This window comes from Piliocolobus tephrosceles, chromosome 5, assembly GCF_002776525.5.
Source record: "Piliocolobus tephrosceles isolate RC106 chromosome 5, ASM277652v3, whole genome shotgun sequence".
Lineage (NCBI taxonomy): Eukaryota > Metazoa > Chordata > Mammalia > Primates > Cercopithecidae > Piliocolobus > Piliocolobus tephrosceles.
Window position 1 is genome coordinate 26210934 of NC_045438.1, and position 19698 is coordinate 26230631.

Sequence of the window (19698 nt, forward strand, 5' to 3'; positions counted from 1 at the left end):
GCCCTTAACACTTTATCCTTCATTTCAACCTTGGTGAATCTGGCAATTACGTGTCTTGGGATTGCTCTTCTTGAGGAGTATCTTTGTGGTATTCTCTGTATTTCCTGAATTTGAATGTTGGCCTGCCTTGCTAGTTTGGGAAGTTCTCCTGGATAATATCCTGAAGAGCGTTTTCCAACTTGGTTCCATTATCCCCATCACTCACAAGTACAACAATCAAACGTAGATTTGGTCTTTTCACATAGTCCCATATTTCTTGGAGGCTTTGTTTGCTGCTTTTTACTCTTTTTTCTCTTACCTTCTCTTCTCACTGTATTTTATTACTTCGATCTTCAATCACTGACACCCTTTCTTCCACTTGATCGAATCGGCTACTGAAGCTTATGCACATGTCACAAAGTTCTCGTGCCATGATTTTCAGCTCCATCAGGTCATTTAACGTCTTTGCTACACTGTTTATTCTAGTTAGCCATTTGTCTAATCTTTTTTCAAGGTTTTTAGCTTCCTTGTGATGGGTTTGAACGTCCTCTTTAGCTTGGGAAAGTTTGTTATTACTGACCTTCTGAAGCCTGCTTCTTTCACCTCATCAAAGTCATTCTCCATCCAGCTTTGTTCTCTTGCTGGCAAGGAGCTGCAATCCTTTGGAGGAGAAGAGGCACTCTTGAGTTTTAGATTTTTCAGCTTTTGTGCTCTGGTTTCTCCCCATCTTTGTGGTATTATCTACCTTTGGTCTTTGATGTTGGTGACCTACAGATGGGGTTTTGGTGTAGATGACCTTTTTGTTCATGTTGATGCTTTTCCTTTCTGTTTGTTAGTTTTCCTTCTTTTCTTGTCTTTCTTTTCTTTTTTTTTTTTTTGAGATGAAGTCTCACTCTGTTGCCCAGGCTAGAGTGCCATGGTGCAGTCTCAGCTCACTGCAAGCTCCGCCTCCCTGGTTCACGCCATTCTGCTGCCTCTGCCTCCCGACTAGCTGGGACTAGAGGTGCTCGCCACCACACCTGGCTAATTTTTTGTATTTTTAGTAGAGACAGCGTTTCATCGTGTTAGCCAGGATGGTCTCGATCTCCTGACCTCATGACTCACCCGCCTCGGCCTCCCAAAGTGCTGGGATTACAGGCGTGAGCCACCACACCCAGCCTGAGCCACCATGCCTGGCCAAATTTCCTTCTAATAGGTCCCTCAGCTGCAGTTCTGTTGGAGTTTGCTGGAGTTCCACTCCAGACACTGTTTGCTTGGGTATCACCAGCGGAGGCTGCAGAACAGCAAATATTGCAGAGTAGAAAATGTTGCTCCCTGCTCCTTCCTCTGGAACCTTCATCCAAGAGGGGCAGCCACCTATATGAAGTGTTTGTTGGCCCCTATCGGGAGGTGTTTTCTATTTAGGCTACACAGGGGTCAGGGACCCACTTGAGGAGGCAATCTGTTCATTCTCAGAGCTCAAACACTGTGCTGGGAGAACCACTGTTCTCTTCAGAGCTATCAGACAGGGCCATTTAAGTCTGCAGAAGTTGTCTGCTGCCTTTTGTTCAGCTATGTCCTGCCCACAGAGATGGAGAGAGTCTAGAGGCAGTAGGCCTTGTTGAACTGTGGTGGGCTCTGCCTGGTTCAAGCTTCCTGGCCGCTTTGTTTACCTACTCAAGCCTCAGCAATGGCAGACGCCCCTCCTCCAGTCAGACTGCCATCTGGCAGATTGATCTCAGACTGCTGCCCTAGCAGTGAGCAAGGCTCTGTGGGTGTGGGAGCTGCCAAGTCAGCCATGTTAGAGAATCACCTTGCCTGCCGGTTGCTAAGACGTTAGGACAGGCACAATATTTGTGTGGGAGTGTCCCATTTTTCAGGTAGTCTGTCACGGCTTCCCTTGGCTAGGAAAGGGAAATCTTTCTACCCCTTGCGCTTCCCGGGTAAGGCAACGCCCTGCCCGGCTTCAGTTCGCCTTCCATGGGCTGCACCCACTGTCCAACCAGTCCCAATTAGATGAACCAGTTACCTCAGTTGGAAATGCAGAAAACACCCGTCTTCTGTGTCAATCACGCTACGAGCAGCAGACTGGAGCTGTTCCAATTCAGCCATCTTTGAACGCCCCTACTCCATAAGTGTATATCTTTTAGCTACTGAGCATTCGTGAGTGAATTTTGACAGCTCAAGATACCTATAACAATCTTGCCAAGATTAGTGGTCTGAACATTTATGGTCTTGTAGTGAGGTCTTGTAGTGAGGTCTTGAGTCCTAGGTTCCCAGGCATAAATTATTTAAAAATATAAAGAACACTTCTGACTCATCTACCTATTGAAGCCTACTGTCATTTTCTTCAAAGACATAATATCATTCCCTTCTTCCATATTTCATTAGGTACCCACTGGGGTACTGAATAAAGTATACAACTTTATATTTACCATCCCAGCCTCACTGGAAGCCTCCGCTCCAGGCAAGATGGTCCACTCACTGTCTTCCAGATTTCAAGACAGGCCTCAAGAATTCCCACTGCCATGCCTTGGCCAACAAACTTCTGCACTTGGCATGATCTATGTCCCTAGGCCCAGACAAATACAGCATCTGTTAGGAATGCTTGGTACAGTCATGCCTCAATTCTGATCTTCTAGACATTTAATTTCTTGGAACATTCAGAATAATGAATTTGATACCAAGATCAAATTCCAAAAATTAAATGTCTAGAAGATCAGAAGTGAAGGAGTGAAACCTTGAGCAAGTGCAGTTTTCTGTTTTTTTTTTTTTTTTCTTTTGAGATAGAGTCTCGCTCTTTCACCCAGGCTGAAGCACAATGGCATGATCTCGGCTCACTGCAAGCTCCCCCTCCCAGGTTCAAGTGATTCTTCTGCCTAAGCCTCCTGAATAGCTGGGATTACAGGCACCCGCCATCATGCCTGACTAATTTTTGTAATTTTGTAGAGACAGTGTTTCACCATGTTGGCCAAGCTGGTCTTGAACTCCTTACCTCAGAAGATCCGCCCACCTTGGCCTTCCAAAGTGCTGGGATTACAGGTGTAAGCCACCACACCTGGCCTGTGCAGTTTTCTTAAATACCAATTTCTTCATTCATTGAATTGTGACAATAATGCCAAATGTGCAGAGCTGATATGAGTGTTAAACTTTGTAAACTCTAGAAAGTTATGGAAATATTAGGTGTATCATTATAATTCCTGTTTAATACCGTGTATTATTTATATTATTTGCCTTATTTCTCCATCCATTATTCTAAAGTTTTTGAGAGTGCTGTATAGTTATTATAATTTGTTTACCCAATATGCTTGGACAAGTGTCCTTTCTATTCTATATGAACAAAAATATTTGTCAATTGATGAACTAGATTTGATACAGTGATGAAATGCTTTCAAATTATCTCATATTTGACATTTTATTCATTGGTTAGTAATATGTGAAGATAGGGCTTAACCGTTGTTACAAGAGCTTTATATTCTGCATATTAATTTTAAAAAGTGTACAGTTCTCTTTTTCATCTCTCTGCTGTAAAACTAAATGCTGAATTGGATCAAATGCCAGCTCTTATGGACTTTCAGCTTTGAAAGTTAGGACACAGCTTTGAGTCTCTCTGACTGCAGACCGACTTGTAATTTAAGCTACCAGAGGCTGGGTGTGTATCAAAACACAGTGGCTTTACTCAGAGCTTTTAAACAGCTACAAAAGTGGAAAAGCTGAGGATGGAATGGAAAAAGAGAAAGGGTGCTTTGTTTGAGCGACCTATTTTATTTATTTATTTTTTTGTATCCATTGATCACAGGACATCAGTGGCTACTTAAGGGACTTGGGTTAGTAGTCTCCAGGGTTTACTTTATTGGGTATCTAGGGCAAACCTGACAGTCTGGAGTAGAGCAAGACAAATATGTAATACAGTCAACTAGATAATTTAAAAAGCCACCTTTCTGTTATTCTTATGGGGTTGAGCAAATTGTTCCTCTATATGAGTATAAAATTTATCACCCATATTCAAGGCTTTAAAGCAGAGTTGAAGGCAACCTGAGAATCACTCAGTATTCTTTCTTCCCTTATGTTTTATATCTGCTGCTGAATTATTAGTGATGGCTCACTGTGCTTCCAGTGAGGGCAGAGGGTGTTGGGCTTCCCCTAAACAGGGAGAAAAAAGAACAACAAGGATATATGTCTTTTTCACGCTGCCTACTGGTTTTGAATGTTTTAGGCTATTTAATTGGAAGAAGAAGGAATTGTTAAAGTTACTTTAAAACTCTGCAATTGCTTGATTAACAAGGAGAATAAAAACTATTGGATAAAACAGAGAGTTACTTAAATAAGGTTTAGCAATTCAGCAACATCTATCAAAATCTTTATTATTTTCATGTTTAAAAAATACTTTAGGCCAGGCAGGGTTGCTTACGCCTATAATCCCAGCACTTTGGGAGACTGAGGTGGGCGGATCCCCTGAGGTTGGCAGTTCGAGATAAGCCTGACCAACATGGAGAAACCTTGTCTATACTAAAAATACAAAAACTAGCTGGACATGGTGGTGCACGCCTGTAATCCCAGCTACTCAGGAGGCTGGCAGGAGAATTGCTTGAACCCAGGAGGCAGAGGTTGTGCTGGGCTGAGATCTCATCATTGCACTCCAGCCTGGGAAACAAGAGCAAAACTCTGTCTCAAAAAAAAAAAAAAAAAAAAAAAACCCCAAAAAACAAAAAAACAAAACAAAACAAAACCAAAAAAAACTTTATACAGTAAAAAAGAAAGCAAAAATAGATTTTTGTTCAAAGAAGAAAAGATATGCTGCCATTGTCATGGTTCTGTAGATTATTTTAGTCTCTGGCTCCTCAACTGTGCACTGAAGTATAGGTTGATTTCAACCATGGCTTCTCCAGCTTCAGTCATTTATCAAAGCTAAAACCATAGTTTAAAGATACGTGAAAAAATAGAGCAAGTGGAAATTAAGCTTGATTATGGTCTTTCATGTGTTACTTTTGCTGTCCTTGATTGTGTATTTCTGTTGGATCAAACACTCCTATGTTACTGCTTGGCATCATAATGAATCAATATATATTCCAAGTGGCAATAGGTAAGTTGAGAAGGAAGATGAACCAGTGTAACAAAATGAGCATTAATACAGTGACAATAGTATGGCCAATCTTGAAATTACCCACTTGTTTAATTTTGAGCAACATGATCTAGCATTAATGTAATCACACTCTAAATCAGACAATGTAATTATGAAGACTGAGAGAAAAATGAACCTGCAACTGAGGAGAAAGAAGGCAAAGACCACGTCGTCTTCCTCCATCTATCAAAAGCTTGAAAATGTTTATTTACGGCCGGGTGCGGTGGCTCAAGCCTGTAATCCTAGCACTTTGGGAGGCCGAGACGGGCGGATCACAAGGTCAGGAGATCAAGAAAACCCTGGCTAATACGGTGAAACCCCGTCTCTATTAAAGAATATAAAAAACTAGCCGGGCGAGGTGGCGGGCGCCTGTAGTCCCAGCTACTTGGGAGGCTGAGGCAGGAGAATGGCGCGAACCCGGGAGGTGGAGCTTGCAGTGAGCTGAGATCCGGCCACCGGACTCCAGCCTGGGCGACAGAGCCAGACTCCGACCAAAAAAAAAAAAAAAAAAAAAAAAAAAAAAGAAAGAAAGAAAGAAAATGTTTATTTACTTAGAAATCCTATTCCTGATAATGTTTCAAAAGAAAACAGTAGAAAAGGCTGGGCGCGGTGACTCACACCGGTAATCCCAGCATTTTGGGAGGCTGAGGCAGGTGGATCACGTGGTCAGGAGATTGAGACCATTCTGGTGAACATGGTGAAACCCCATCTCCTACTAGAAATACAAAAAAAAATTAACCAGGTGTGGTGGCCGATGCCTGTAGTCCCAGCTACTGGGGAGGCTGAGGCAGGAGAATGGCATGAACCCCTGGGGCCGAGTTTGCAGTGAGCAGAGATCATACCACTGCACTCCAGCCTGGGCAACAGAGAGATTCCCTCTCAAAAAAAAAAAAAAAAAAAAAAAAAAAAAAACAAAAATTAGCTGGGTGTGGTGGCGGGTGCCTGTAGTCCCAGTTGCTTGGGAGGCTGAGGCAGGAGAATTGCTTGAACCTGGGAGGCAGAGGATACAGTGAGCCGAGACTGTGCCATTGCACTCCAGCCTGGGCAACAGAGTGAGACTCTGTCTCAGATAAAAGAAAAAAAAAGAAAATTTGTTAAAGATATCATCTATCATATAACATGAAATATAATATGATCATTAAAATACTGCCATTTAAAGTGATATTAAACTAATAAAATAGGGTAATGTTAAGAGAAAAAAGTGGGACATAAAATTATGTATATATTGTATGTTAAAAGCTATAAAAAACCAACATAATAAATAAAATGTAAGACAATATACAAAAATACTAATACAGTTATATCCAGATATAGGTAATGTTGAATTTTCTCAACTTTTTTTTGTAGGTTTTGTTAGGACAATTAAAATTTTAAAATAAGAAGCATAATTATCCCTGCTGAAAATAAGAGATTTTCCTTCTCTTCTTTTTATCAGAGCATTTATTCTAGAAAGTTTGTAATTTTAAACATAATTATCCTCAGTATCTGTGAGCGATTGGTTCCAGGCCCCCCATGACCCCTGGATACCAAAATCCAAAGATGCTCAAGTCTCTTCTATACAATGGCATAGTATATGCATGTAACTTATACAATCCTCCTATAGACTTTAAAGCATCTCTAGATTACTTGTAATACCTAATACCATGTCTACATATCACTTCATTTGCATGGACTGAATGTAGTACTTGGTATGTGGCAAACTGAAGTTCTGCGTTTTGAAGCTTTGTGGAATGTTTTTTTCTTCCCCCCCAAATATATTTGATCCATGGTTGATTGAATCCACAGATGCAAACTCCTGGATACAGAGGGCCCACTGTACTTTCTTGGTTCATTAAAATGTATATAAATCATCTTGAAGACTAGATAGGCCCTTTGTCAGCCCAGGAATGTCTCTCTCAATAATCTAGGAACAATGCCATTGAAACGTACACATCGAGGGAGATAGCATCCTTAATCTCCCAGTTACTGTGGGAGGACAGGAATCTAACCTCAGTGGAAGCCAGGCTCCAGAACTACCTTCTATCATAAAAATACGAGAAATTTGCTTTTCCCCTGGACAAGGTCACTTAGCTAACAGGAATGATCTCCTCAATTTCTAAGTAAAGTTAGGATGAATGATGCTTGCAAATGGGGCTGTCATGTTGTCTTACCTGAGAAACTGTTATTTATCTTGAAAACATGTATGTAATGAGTTGTATCTGCTTGGCAATGTAAGGGGGCATGATTACTTTCTGTTTTTTGAATCTCTTAATGGATTACCTGTGATGCACCTCACATTCTGGCTTAATGTTTATTCAATAATTTTCTTTACTACCTTTATGGAGAAAATTTCTAGGTTGGGAGAAGATTATCCTTCTAATTATATTTATAATCAAATAAGTTCACATTGATATAATGAGCTTTATTGTGCTTACAATGGGAAATATACTTTATAATTATTGCCTTTTTTTCCTAGTTGATGATTTCTTTACCTTTTCGTTAACAATAACTAACACCACTTTATTGGTTTATTCTACTCTAAGCTCTAAGTTCCCTTCCACTTCCAATTATTTTGACTTACAGACTGTCTGTTCCATTTTCTTCTCAGCTTCACAGCGTAGTTTTTAAGAACGGGAAACACATCTGTACTATCTTGTACAACTAGGAGCTCTACGAGTGCTCTATGTAAGTAAACTTAAAGCCTTCCCTATATTCTTTCTCCTTCCTTCCTCCCTTCCTTCCTTCCTTCCTTCCTTCCTTCCTTCCTTCCTTCCTTCCTCCCTCCCTCCCTCCCTCCCTCCCTTCCTTCCTTCCTCTCTCTCTCTCTCTCTTTCTTTCTTTCTTTCGATGGAGTCTCACTGTTCTCACCCTGACTAGAGTGCAATGGCACGATCTTGGCTCACTGCAACCTCTGCCTCCCGGTTTCCAGCAGTTCTCCCGCCTCAGCCTCCCAAGTAGCTGAGATTACAGGTGCATGCCACCATGTCTGGCTAATTTTTGTATTTTTAGTAAAGACGGGGTTTCACCATGTTGGCCAGGCTGGTCTCGAACTACTGACATCAGGAGATCCACCCGCCTCAGACTCCCAAAGTGCTGGGATTCCAGGTGTCAGCCATCGCACCCGGCCAGTCTTCCTTACTTTCAACACAAGGACTTTATCACTAGTTCTAGTTAGCCCTTCCTTTGATTTCTGCTTTCTGGTTTTAAACTATTCCTTTTTTTCTTATGTTTCTCTTTTAATCCCCCTTTGAGTGCTCTGAGCTGCATTTTATACTTAATGTGCATAAATTTTTTATATAATTTAATACTCATACTGGGACACTTTTGAGAGTGAAAAGGTGGGGTTAATAATTACTGGGAAGTTATGCTGTAATCAGGACTGTCCTAAGCAAAACTGGATGTATGTAGGCAAAAGAATCTGAGGTTGGGAGTACCTTTGGCTCAAATTAGTGATTTAGTGTAATTAACCAATCAAGTGGTTATGAACTGATTGTTAACACAAAGATAGGTAGGTAAAGAGAGCGATAAACGCAATATTTTGGGTATACTTATTTTAAAACATTTTTGTTGTTTATCTGAAATTAAAATTTAATTGAAGATTCCATATTCATATTTGTTAAATCTAGTAACCCCAGATGCATGGTCATCATAAATATGTTTATTGAAACTGTTTTCCTCAAGGATGGCAATTTCTTATTCATCAGTCGCGTGAATAACTCAGCATTTACAGTATATTAATTAAAATAAGTTAATAGGCCGAGCACCATAAAACTAACAAATAAGGTGTATTAGTTTAAATGACTAGAAAGAAATATATTTATACCATAAAAAATATAATTTCTTATTTTTTAGGGGAAAATTAAGCTAATCTAATTAGGACTCTAAAGGATAAACATAATTTGAATGGCTAAATAAAATAAATCATATATTGTCTGTATCTCTAAAAATTTGTTTTCTCTTTTCATATATCTGTTCTCATAAACATTTTGAGTAGAAAATACAAAAATATATTACCATATAAAAGTGATCTCATTACTTTTTTGGCATTCTACTGTATAGTAACTTTTTCCGCTACAGTCAAAAGATGCCTATTTGCCAGTAAGTCTTCTAAAATTCTCTAAATTTTCTTTCTCTTTCTCTTGGCTGTAACAGTTCACTAATACAATGAGAGACTAGGTCAGATGGCTGGCGTTGGTGACTTACTTCCTCCCCCTTTTGGTAGTTTAGCAAGACATCCATCTGAGTCAGCTTAACCAAAGAACAAACAAGCAGATAACAGTGCCTGAGTTCTGCTGCTCCCCCTTTGTCACAAGGCTATTTTCAATGACCCGTGGCATCGTTACAGAAAGCTCTCCTTGTTATACTGCCAAAATGAAGTAACCTACCCCTCTTACTCTATCAATATGTAGAGTGGTAGTAGTAGGTGAGGCACTCCTAGAGCTCCTTCCAGCAAGCGTCCGGATCCCCCTGTCGTCCGGATCCCCCTGCTTCAGCATTTCTCTCTGCAAGATAACACAAGCCAATGGGATGGTGTGTGCTTTGCTGTTTTCACTGCCGATATATTTGCTATATTCCCCAGGATACCCACCTTACTTTTATGCCTCTGGTTGCTAATTTTGTGTGTGCGTTTGTGTCTGTGCTCCCATTACATGACATGTACTGTCTGAATTTGGGGAAGATGGTAGTGGTGTAATTTCAGACCAGAGCTGCTTTTTCATTGGACTTTTATGAGACACAAAGGGCTTCTTACCCCATGTCCAGACTGAAATAAAAAAATTCAATCACTTCATTACGATCTCTTGTAAGTCATTCTTCTTTTCATTCTGAAAAGTCTTCCTTTGCACTTTATAACATTTCAGAAGTAGAACTGTTTTGTTTGTTTGTTTTTGAGACAGAGTCTTGCTTAGTAGCCCAGGCTGGAATGCAGTGGCATGATCTCGGCTCACTGCAACCTCTGCCTCCCAGGTCCCGGTTCAAGTAATTCTCCTGCTTTAGCCTCCCAAGTAGCTGGGATTACAGACACATGCCACCATGCCCAGCTAATTTTTTGTATTTTTTAGTAGAGATGGGGTTTCACCATGTTGGCCAGGCTGGTCTTCAACTCCTGACCCGTGGCCCGCCTCGGCCTCCCAAAGTGCTGGGATTACAGGCGTGAGCCACCAGGCTTGGCCCAGAAAGTTGAACTGTTAAGGAAAAACATATATATTTATCTAAAATATACGTATTTTTTACTTAAGAATAAATATATTTTGAGATAGGGTCTCACTTTGTCACCCAGGCTGGAGTGTAGTGGCACGATCACAGCTCATTACATCCTTGACCTACCAGGCTCAAGCAATCCTCTCATCTCAGCTTCCTGAGTAGCTGGGACTAAGTTTAATTTTTTTGTTTTTCTAGAGACAGGGTCTCTCAGTGTTGCCCAGGCTGGTCTCGAATTCCTGGGCTCAAGCTATCCTTCCACCTGGGTCTTTCAAAGTGCTGGGATTATGGGTGTGATCCACTATGCTTGACCAAAGAAAATAATTTGTATTTCCCTCTTAAAATGAATTCAAGGGTTTTGTTTTGTTTTGTTTTGTTTTGTTTTGTTTTTTGAGATGGAGTCTAGCTCTGTCACCCAGGCTGGAGTGCAGTGACATCATCTCGGCTCACTGCAACCTCCATCTCCCAGGTTCAAGTGATTCTCCTGCCTCAGCCTCCCAAGTAGCTGGGATTATAGCACATGCCACCATGCCCAGCTATTTTTTTTTTTTTGAGACAGAGTTTTGCTCTTATTGCTCAGGCTGGAATGCAATGGCGTAATCTCAGCTAACTGCAACCTCTGCCTCCTGGGTTCAAACAATTCTCCTGCCTCAGCCTCCTGAGTAGCTGGGATTATAGGCATGCACCACCACATCTGGCTAATTTCATATTTTTAGTAGAGATGGGGTTTCTCCATGTTGGTCAGGCTGGTCTCGAACTCCCGACCTCAGGTGATCCGCCCGCCTCGGCCTCCCAAAGTGCTGGGATTACAGATATGAGCCACTGTGCCTGGCCTAATTTTTTGTATTTTTAGTAGAGACGGGGTTTCTCCATGTTAGCCAGGATGGTCTCGATCTCCTGACCTCGTGATCTGCCTGCCTCAGCCTCCCAAGGTGCTGGGATTACAGGTATGAGCCACCGAGCCTGGATTAAGATTTAAATAATTATGGAAACTTTGTTAAATAAGCATGAACATTTTAGAATGTAAATCTCAGAATTAAAGAAATATTAGGTAGATGAACATATTTACTGGTTTTGTAAATTATTTCAGGATGACCTGGGTTACAGGTGCTTGCTTAAGTCACATATGTGAAATAAAACTTAAGGAATAGCCCTCAGTGGTTTATGAATCTCCTATCCTTCCGCTTCCCTCTTTGGAATGGGTTGAGTGCTTTTATGGTGAAAGTCTTATTCCTTGCTCTTTTCCTTGATATGACAAATTAATACCCTGAGTATAATATATATATATATATATATAACTAAACCTGTTTATTCTCTTCTCTGGCAGTTTGACATTTCTGTGTAGTACCCTCTGCCAAGTTAAGCTATAAATTCTCTTTGTTGATTTTACTGAGAGCTGTAAGTAAATGATACTTCTACATTTGGGGGATAATTTTATTTTGCTTTAAAATATTGACATAAACAGAAAATCACTCAACAGACATTATCGTCTATCATTTTTCCTATAGTTTAAGGCATTTTAAGATGAAATGTTTAATTTTCGAATATGTTCTGCAGAAACACTTGGATTTTCCCCACTTGCCTTTACATACTTTTCTGTGTGTGGTCAGGGCAGGGACTTTACAAATTATATTTCCTTGGGTCCTTTGGTACTGGCAGAAGATCAGAAGAATAAAGGAAAAGAGAAGCTTCTGGTTTCTAGCTTATATCAGTGGGAAACGTTGGTAGTTGTTGTTATGGCCTTGGAAGTCAGATGATTTCACACTTTCAAATGGAAGCAGAACTTTTCCATGTGAAATGGTTTGTACTCAGTGTTCCAGAATCAGACAACAGTGCAGTTTCAGGTGTGTGTTCCAGGCCAGAATCATTAGCAGTTTCTAATCTCTAGGTTTTATTTCCACTTCCTTCTTGCTCCCCTGTCTCCCGTCATCATTTTGTTTTTCTAGATATTTTAGTACCTTTGTTTCCAGTTTCCTGGTGTTACGCGTTTAAATGCTTAGTGTTTCTCTGTTTTCCTAACTGGACCTTGACTGATAAAAGTACTGATAAAAAGCCACTAAAAATCCTACACTACAAATAGAACATATGTCTTTGACACCAGAAGAAAGAGGCACCTCAAAAATGATACTGCTTTTCTAAGAAGGTATAGCATTTCACAAAAGAATGAGGAACTACATTCATGCTTCTGAAATGAAAATGGGAGTGGTGTGTCATATTTTAAGCTCAACACAACTTCCTGGAATGTAAATTTTACTTGAAAATTTGTACTTAAAGGACAATATTTCTTTCAATCTTAAAATTTTGGGGGCAGATGATTTTACTAGTGAATTCTACCAAAGATTTAAAGAAAAGTTGATAATTTTACGAGTTTAAAATCCTTTACAAACTCTTCAAAAAATAGGAGGGGGGGAACACTTCATATCCCATTCTGTGAGGTCAATATTACCCTCATAACAAAGCCAGACAAAGACATCACAAAAAATAAAACTAGAGACAGTATATATATATTCGTATATATGTAAAAAATTTCAACAAAACATTATCAAACTGAAGCTATCGACATATACAAAGGATTATACCATAACCAAGTGGAATTTATCACAGGAATGCAACATTGGTTTAATACATGAAATCATTCCATGTAATACACTGTATCAGTAGAATAAAAGACAAAATTAACATGATCATCTCAACAGATTTGAAAAAAGATTTTGGCAAAGACCAAACCCCTTTTATGTTTAAAATATTCCACTAACTAGAAATATGAGGAAACATTTTCAAACTGATAAAGATCCATGAAAAACCTATAGTAAACTTCATAACTAATGGTGGAAGACTGAATTCTTCCCCCTAGTATTAGGAATAAGACAAGGATATCCACTCTTGCTACTTCTATTCAACTTTGTGCTGGATGTTCTATGTCAATTAGTGCAGAAAATGAAGAAAAGGTACCCAGATTAGATGGAAACTAGTAAAACTCTATTTGCAGATGTCACATTCTTGTATGTGAAAGATCCCAAGGAATCCTGCACAGAAAAATATTAGCACAAATGAGTTAATTCAGCAAGACTGCAGGCCACAAAGTCAATATACAAAATAAATTGTAATATGAAATCAAGAAAAATGTTCAATTTATAATAGCATCAGCAAATTAAATACTTAATTTTTTTCTTTTCTTTCTTTCTTTCTTTCTTTCTTTCTTTCTTTCTTTCTTTCTTTCTTTCTTTCTTTCTTTCTTTCTTTCTTTCTCCTTCCTTCCTTCCTTCCTTCCTTCCTTCCTTCCTTCCTTCCTTCCTTCCTTCCTTCCTTCCTTCCTTCCTTCTTTCTGTCTTTCCTTTTTGTTGAGATGGCGCCTCACTCTGTCACCCAAGCTGGAGTGCAGTGGTGCAATCTTGGCTGACTGCAACCTCTTGTGCCTCAGCTTCCTGAGTAGCTGAGATTACTGGCACCCACCACCATGCCTAGCTAATTTTTGTGTTTTCAGTAGAGATGGGGTTTCACCACGTTGACCAGGCTGGTCTTGAACTCCTGACCTCAAGTCATCTGTCCACCTCGGCCTCCCAATGTGCTGGAATTACAGGCATAAGCTGCCACACACAGCCAGATCAATTACTTTTTATCAATGATTCTGGGGATATTGTGTATCCACATCCAAAATCATGTAGTTAGACCTGTAGCTCACACCATATACAAAATTAACTAAAAATGAATCCAGGCCTAAATGTAAGAGCTAAAACAACGAAATGCTTATAAGAAAGTATAGAAGCTAATCTTTATGACCTTACTTTAGGAAATAGATTTTTTAAGATATGACATTAAATGCACAAGTGATAAAAGGAAAAAAAAAATCCATCAATTGCACTTCTTCATAATTAAAAACTTTTGTGCTTCAAAGGACACAATAAAGAAAATGAAAAGACAGCATACAGAATGAGACATAATATTTGCAAATTATATATCTGATACAGGATTTATATCCAGCATATAAAATTTAAAAAGATAGGCTGGGCATGATGGCTCACGCCTGTAATCCCAGCACTTTGGGAGGCCAAGGTAGGTGGACAGGAGGACAGGAGTTCAAGACAAGCCTGGCCAGCATGGTGAAACCCCATCTCTACTAAAAATACAAAAAATTAGCCAGACATGGTGGCACACGCCTGTAGTCCCAGCTACTCGGGAAGCTGAGGCAAGAGAATTGCTTGAGCCGGGCAGGTGGAGGTTTCAGTGAGCTGGAATTGTGCCACTGCACTCCAGCCTGGGTGACAGAGCAAGACCCTGTCTCAAAAAAAAAAAAAAAAATTAAAAATACAGACTTTAAGTACTAACATATCAATAATTACTTTAAATATAAATGATGTAATTACACCTATTAAAAGAGATTGGCAGTGTGGGTTTAAAAAATGAGCCAAGTTTATTGTTGGCTACAACAAACTAACTTCAGATAACCCACAATGTAAGTAGGTTGAAAGTAAACAGATGGAAAAGATATGTAAACATTAATTTAAAAAGAGCAGAAGTGGATATATTAATATGAGATAAACTAGAAATCAGAGAAAAGAAAGTTACCAAGCACAAAGGGAGATTATATAATGATAAAAAGGTCAATACACCAAGGAGACATAGAAACTGACTTCAAAATACATGAAGCAAAAATTGATAGACTCTAATCCAAAATTATAGTTGAGGATGTTAATGCCACTCTCTCAACAGTTGATAGCAGGACTAGATAGAAGATCATCAAGGATATAGAAGACTGAACTACACAACCAACAAACAGGATCTAATAGAGATATACAGAACACTATACATCAAAAAGCAGAATACACATTCCTTTTTTATTTTTTTATTTGTGTTTTTTGAGACCGAGTTTTGCTCCTGTTGCCCAGGCTGGAGTGCAATGGCACGATCTCGGCTCACCACAACCTCCGCCTCCCGGGTTCAAACGATTCTCCTGCCTCAGCCTCCCAAGCAGCTGGGATTACAGGCATGTGCCACCACGCCCGGCTAATTTTGTGTATTTTTAGTAGAGACGGAGTTTCTCCATGTTAGTCAGGCTGGTCTCGAACTCCCGACCTCAGGTGATCCGCCTGCCTTGGCCTCCCAAAGTGCTGGGATTACAGGCATGAGCCACCGTGCCCGGCCACACATTCTTTTCAAGTGCTCATTAAACTTTCGTTGATACGGATTATATCGCAAGAAACTAGAAGAAAAATTAGCAAAATTGGCCCAAAGCAAATTGAAGAAAGGAAATAATAAAGGGCAGAGATCACTGGAATTGAAAACAGAAAGTAGAGAAAATCAATGAAACAAAAAGCTGGTTATTTGAAACGATCAACGAAATGAATAAACTTCTAGCAAGACTGATAAATATTAAAAAATAGAAGGCACAAATTAGGAATATCAAAAACAAAACAAGCAATATCTTTACACGTTATGCAGCCATTAAAATGATATAAAGGAAGCACTATAAACAGCTCTGCATATACAAATACAGCAATTTAGATGAGATGGACCAAATCCTCTGAAAAGTCAAACTACCAAACATCCAACCTGAGTGACATCACCTAATTAGTCTAACAATTCCAAAAAAATTGAATCTATAGTCTAAAAATATTTTAAAAAGACATCTCCAGGTTCAAATTATTCCACTGGAGAATATTACCAAATATTTAAGTGAGAATTAGTATTAATTTCAATTCTACATAATCTCTTTGAGAAAACAGAAGTGGAGGAAACACTTCCCAACTCTTTTTTTTTTTTTTTTTTTTTGACAGGGTCTCACTCTGTTGCCCAGGCCATAGTGCAGTGGCACGATTTGGGCTCACTACACCCTCTGCCTTCTGAGCACAAACGATCCTACCATTTCAACCTCCCAAGTAGCTGGGACTACAGGTGTGCCCCATCATGCCCGGCCAATTTTTGTATTTTTTTGTAGACATAGGGTTTTGCCATTTTGCCCAAGCTGGTCTCGAAATCCTGGACTCAAGAGATCCTCCTGCCTTAGCCTCCCAAGGTGCTGGGATTATAGGCATGAGCACTGCTTTCAGTCCCAACTCATTTTATGAAGCCAGTAGTATGCTAATGCCAAAACCACATAGCACAAAGAAGGAAAACAACCAACTGATCAGTATCTCTCAATCTCTCAAGAATTTAGACACAATAATCCTCAACTACATACTAGCACACTGAATCTAGTGGTGTGTGTGTGTGTATATATGTGATATATATAAATGATATTTTATACATATTAATATATATAATTAATATATATGTAAAATGACTAAGTAAGGTTTGTTCCAGAAATACAAGGCTGGTTCAATATTAAAAGTTAATAAATATATCTATAATATAATAACAAAAGATACATTTATATCACTAGAGCCCTATAAAATAAGACTGGATACTAAAGATTATTCAAAGAAATAATGGCTGAAAACTTCCTAAAGTTAGTGAAAGACATAAACCTACCAGTTCAAAATATTGAGTGAAACTCAAACAAGATAAACTTATTAAAGAAATCTATGCCAAGACATATCATAATGAAACTTCTGAGAGCTAAATAAAAACAAAACAAAATGAAATAAAATCTTAGAACACACTGTAGAGAAGGACTACATTATCTATGGAGGGAAATTATTAAAGTGAATTGTTTTATCTGAACCTGTGAAAGCAAGGAGAAAGTGGTACAACGTTGTTCTGGTTTCAACCTCAGTAAAAATATCCACAGGAAGGAAGAAGTAAAGACATTCTCAGATGAAAGTAACCTAAGAAAGTTTCTTGCCAGAAGAACTACCCTTAAAAAATGTCTAAAAGGGTCCAGGCGCGGTGGCTAACACTTGTAATCCCAGCAAGATCGAGACCATCCTGACTAACACGGTGAAACCCCGTCTCTACTAAAAATACAAAAAATATTAGCCGGGCGTGATGGCGGGCGCCTGTAGTCCCAGTTACTTGGGAGACTGAGGCAGGAGAATGGCTTGAACCTGGGAGGTGGAGCTTGCAGTGAGCCGAGATCATATCACTGCACTCCAGCCTGGGGGACAGAGTAAGACTCCGTCTAAAAAAATATATATATATATGGGTGTTCTCTAAGGAGAAAGGAAACACTAACAGAAGGAGGCTGGGATTTCAGGAGGAAGGAATTTAAAAAGGAAATGGCTAAAAATAGGGGTAAAAATTATAGACTATATTTTTGTCTCATGAGTTTTTAAATCATGTTTGAAGTTGAAATGAGAATTATAACATCATCTGATTTGGTACTTAAAATATATAGAGAAAATATTGAAGACATTTATATTTAAAAACATGGTGAGCAAAATGATCTAAATAAAGGTATGGTTACTACACTTCACTCAAAGTGATAAGATGTTGATACTAGTAGACTGTAACAAGCGATGTCTGAACATGGTAATGAGAGCAACCATTAAAAACTATACAAAGAGATACATTGAGAAACATTCTCGATAAACCAAAGTCGTGTTCTAAAATATGTGAAGAGAACAAGAAATGTGAAAAAGAGGAATAAGAATGAGAAAAAAATGAAACTCAATCTAAACTTCACAACTTAAAGAAATTAACTCAAAATGGATGATAGATTTAAATATAAAATATGAAACTATAAAACTTTTAGAATATAATATAGGAGAAAATCTTTGGGACCTATGGCAAGGGGAAAGGTTCTCAGACTTGACACTAGAAACATGATTCATAAGTGAAAAAAATTAATAAATTGGACTTCATTAAATTAAAAACTTTTCCCCCACAAAACACTGTGTGAAGAGGTTGAAAAGACAGACTACAGATTGGAATAAAATAACAGCAGGTCACATATCTGACAAAGGCCTTATATCAAGAATCTATAAATAACTCTCAAAAGTCAACATTAAAAAAAATCCCATTTGAAAATGGGCAAAAGATATGTAAAAGCATTTTGTAAAAAATGACACATGAATTGCATGCAAATAAGCACATTTAAAGATGTTCAACATCATTAGTCATTAGGAAATGCAAATTAAAACCACAATGAGATAATATTATATATCTCTCAGAACATCTAAAATACAAAATAATTATATAGTTGCCCCTATATAATATGCGACACTTCTCATTTAATATAAGGGACTTGAACATCAGTGGATATGGTATCAGTCAGAGGAGGAGTCCTGGAACCAATCTCCTGTGAATAGGAAAGGCAGACTGTAAATAACAAATATCAGTGAGGATGAGGAGAAACTGAATTTCTCATGCATTGCTGTTGGGAATGGAAAATGGTGCAGTCACTCTGAAAAATAGTCTGCCAGATTTTATAAACCTAAACATGTAGTTATAGTACAACTAGGAATTATTTTTGGGGCATTTATCCCAGAGAAATTAAAACATGTTCACACATTTATTTGAATGTTAATAACAGTTGATATAGTAAAATACTGGAAATTACACAAATGTCTTTAAATGAGTATATGGTTGAAAAAGTTCTGGTACATCCATACAATAGAATACTACTCAGCAATAAAAAGTAATGAGCTATTGATACTATGCAATAATCTGAATGAACTCCAAGGGCATTTTGGTTACTGAAAAAAGTTAATTTCAAAATATTACATACTGTATGGTTCCATTCACATAATACCCTCAAAACTACAGAGATGGTGACCAGATCAGTGGCTGCCATGGCACAGGAACATAGTGGGGAAGAGGAGACACAAAAAGGTAGTAGAAAGGAGTTCTTTTGTGGTGGTCAACAAATCTGTATTTTGACTATAGTGGCAATTACACAAATTTGTACATGGAAAAGGGTGCATAGAAACACACACACATGCACACACACACACACACACAATGAATGCAGATTTTTAAACACTAATGTGTTAATGTTTATTTCCCAGTTTTGAGTTTTTACTACACTGATAAAAGATGTCATCATCAAAGGAAGCTGATTGAAGGCTGCATGGGACTTTTCCATTTTTACAACCTCCCATGAGTTTATTCTCAGTTCACAACAAAAAGTTTAAAAAATGTGTTTGGTATATGCCAACTCAATGAACCTAAGAAAATTTTATTTTCTTTCTTGGTGAATATTGTGTTGTTTTTATTTAAGCCTGGAAAGCATAAATTTTTTTTTTTTTTTAGTTTTTGAAATGGAGTCTTGCTCTGTCGCCCAGGCTGGAGTGCAGTGGTGCGATCTTGACTCACTGCAAGCTCCGCCTCCTGGGTTCAGGCCATTCTCCTGCCTCAGCCTGCCGAGTAGCTGGGACTACAGGCGCCCGCCACACCGCGCCCAGCTAATTTTTTCTGTATTTTTAGTAGAGACGGGGTTTCACCGTGTTAGCCAGGATGGTCTTGATCTCCTGACCTCGTGATCCGCCCACCTCGGCCTCCCAAAGTGCTGCGATTACCGGCGGAAACCATAAATTTCTATGTGCAATTGCCGATTAGAAAAT

The 19698-nt window shown here is 38.8% G+C and overlaps 1 pseudogene; it reads right to left on the reverse strand.

Annotated features, from left to right (window-relative positions):
* Positions 1-4849: 4849 nt before the first annotated feature.
* Positions 4850-5208, reverse strand: LOC111554877 (annotated as a pseudogene).
* Positions 5209-19698: the final 14490 nt, after the last annotated feature.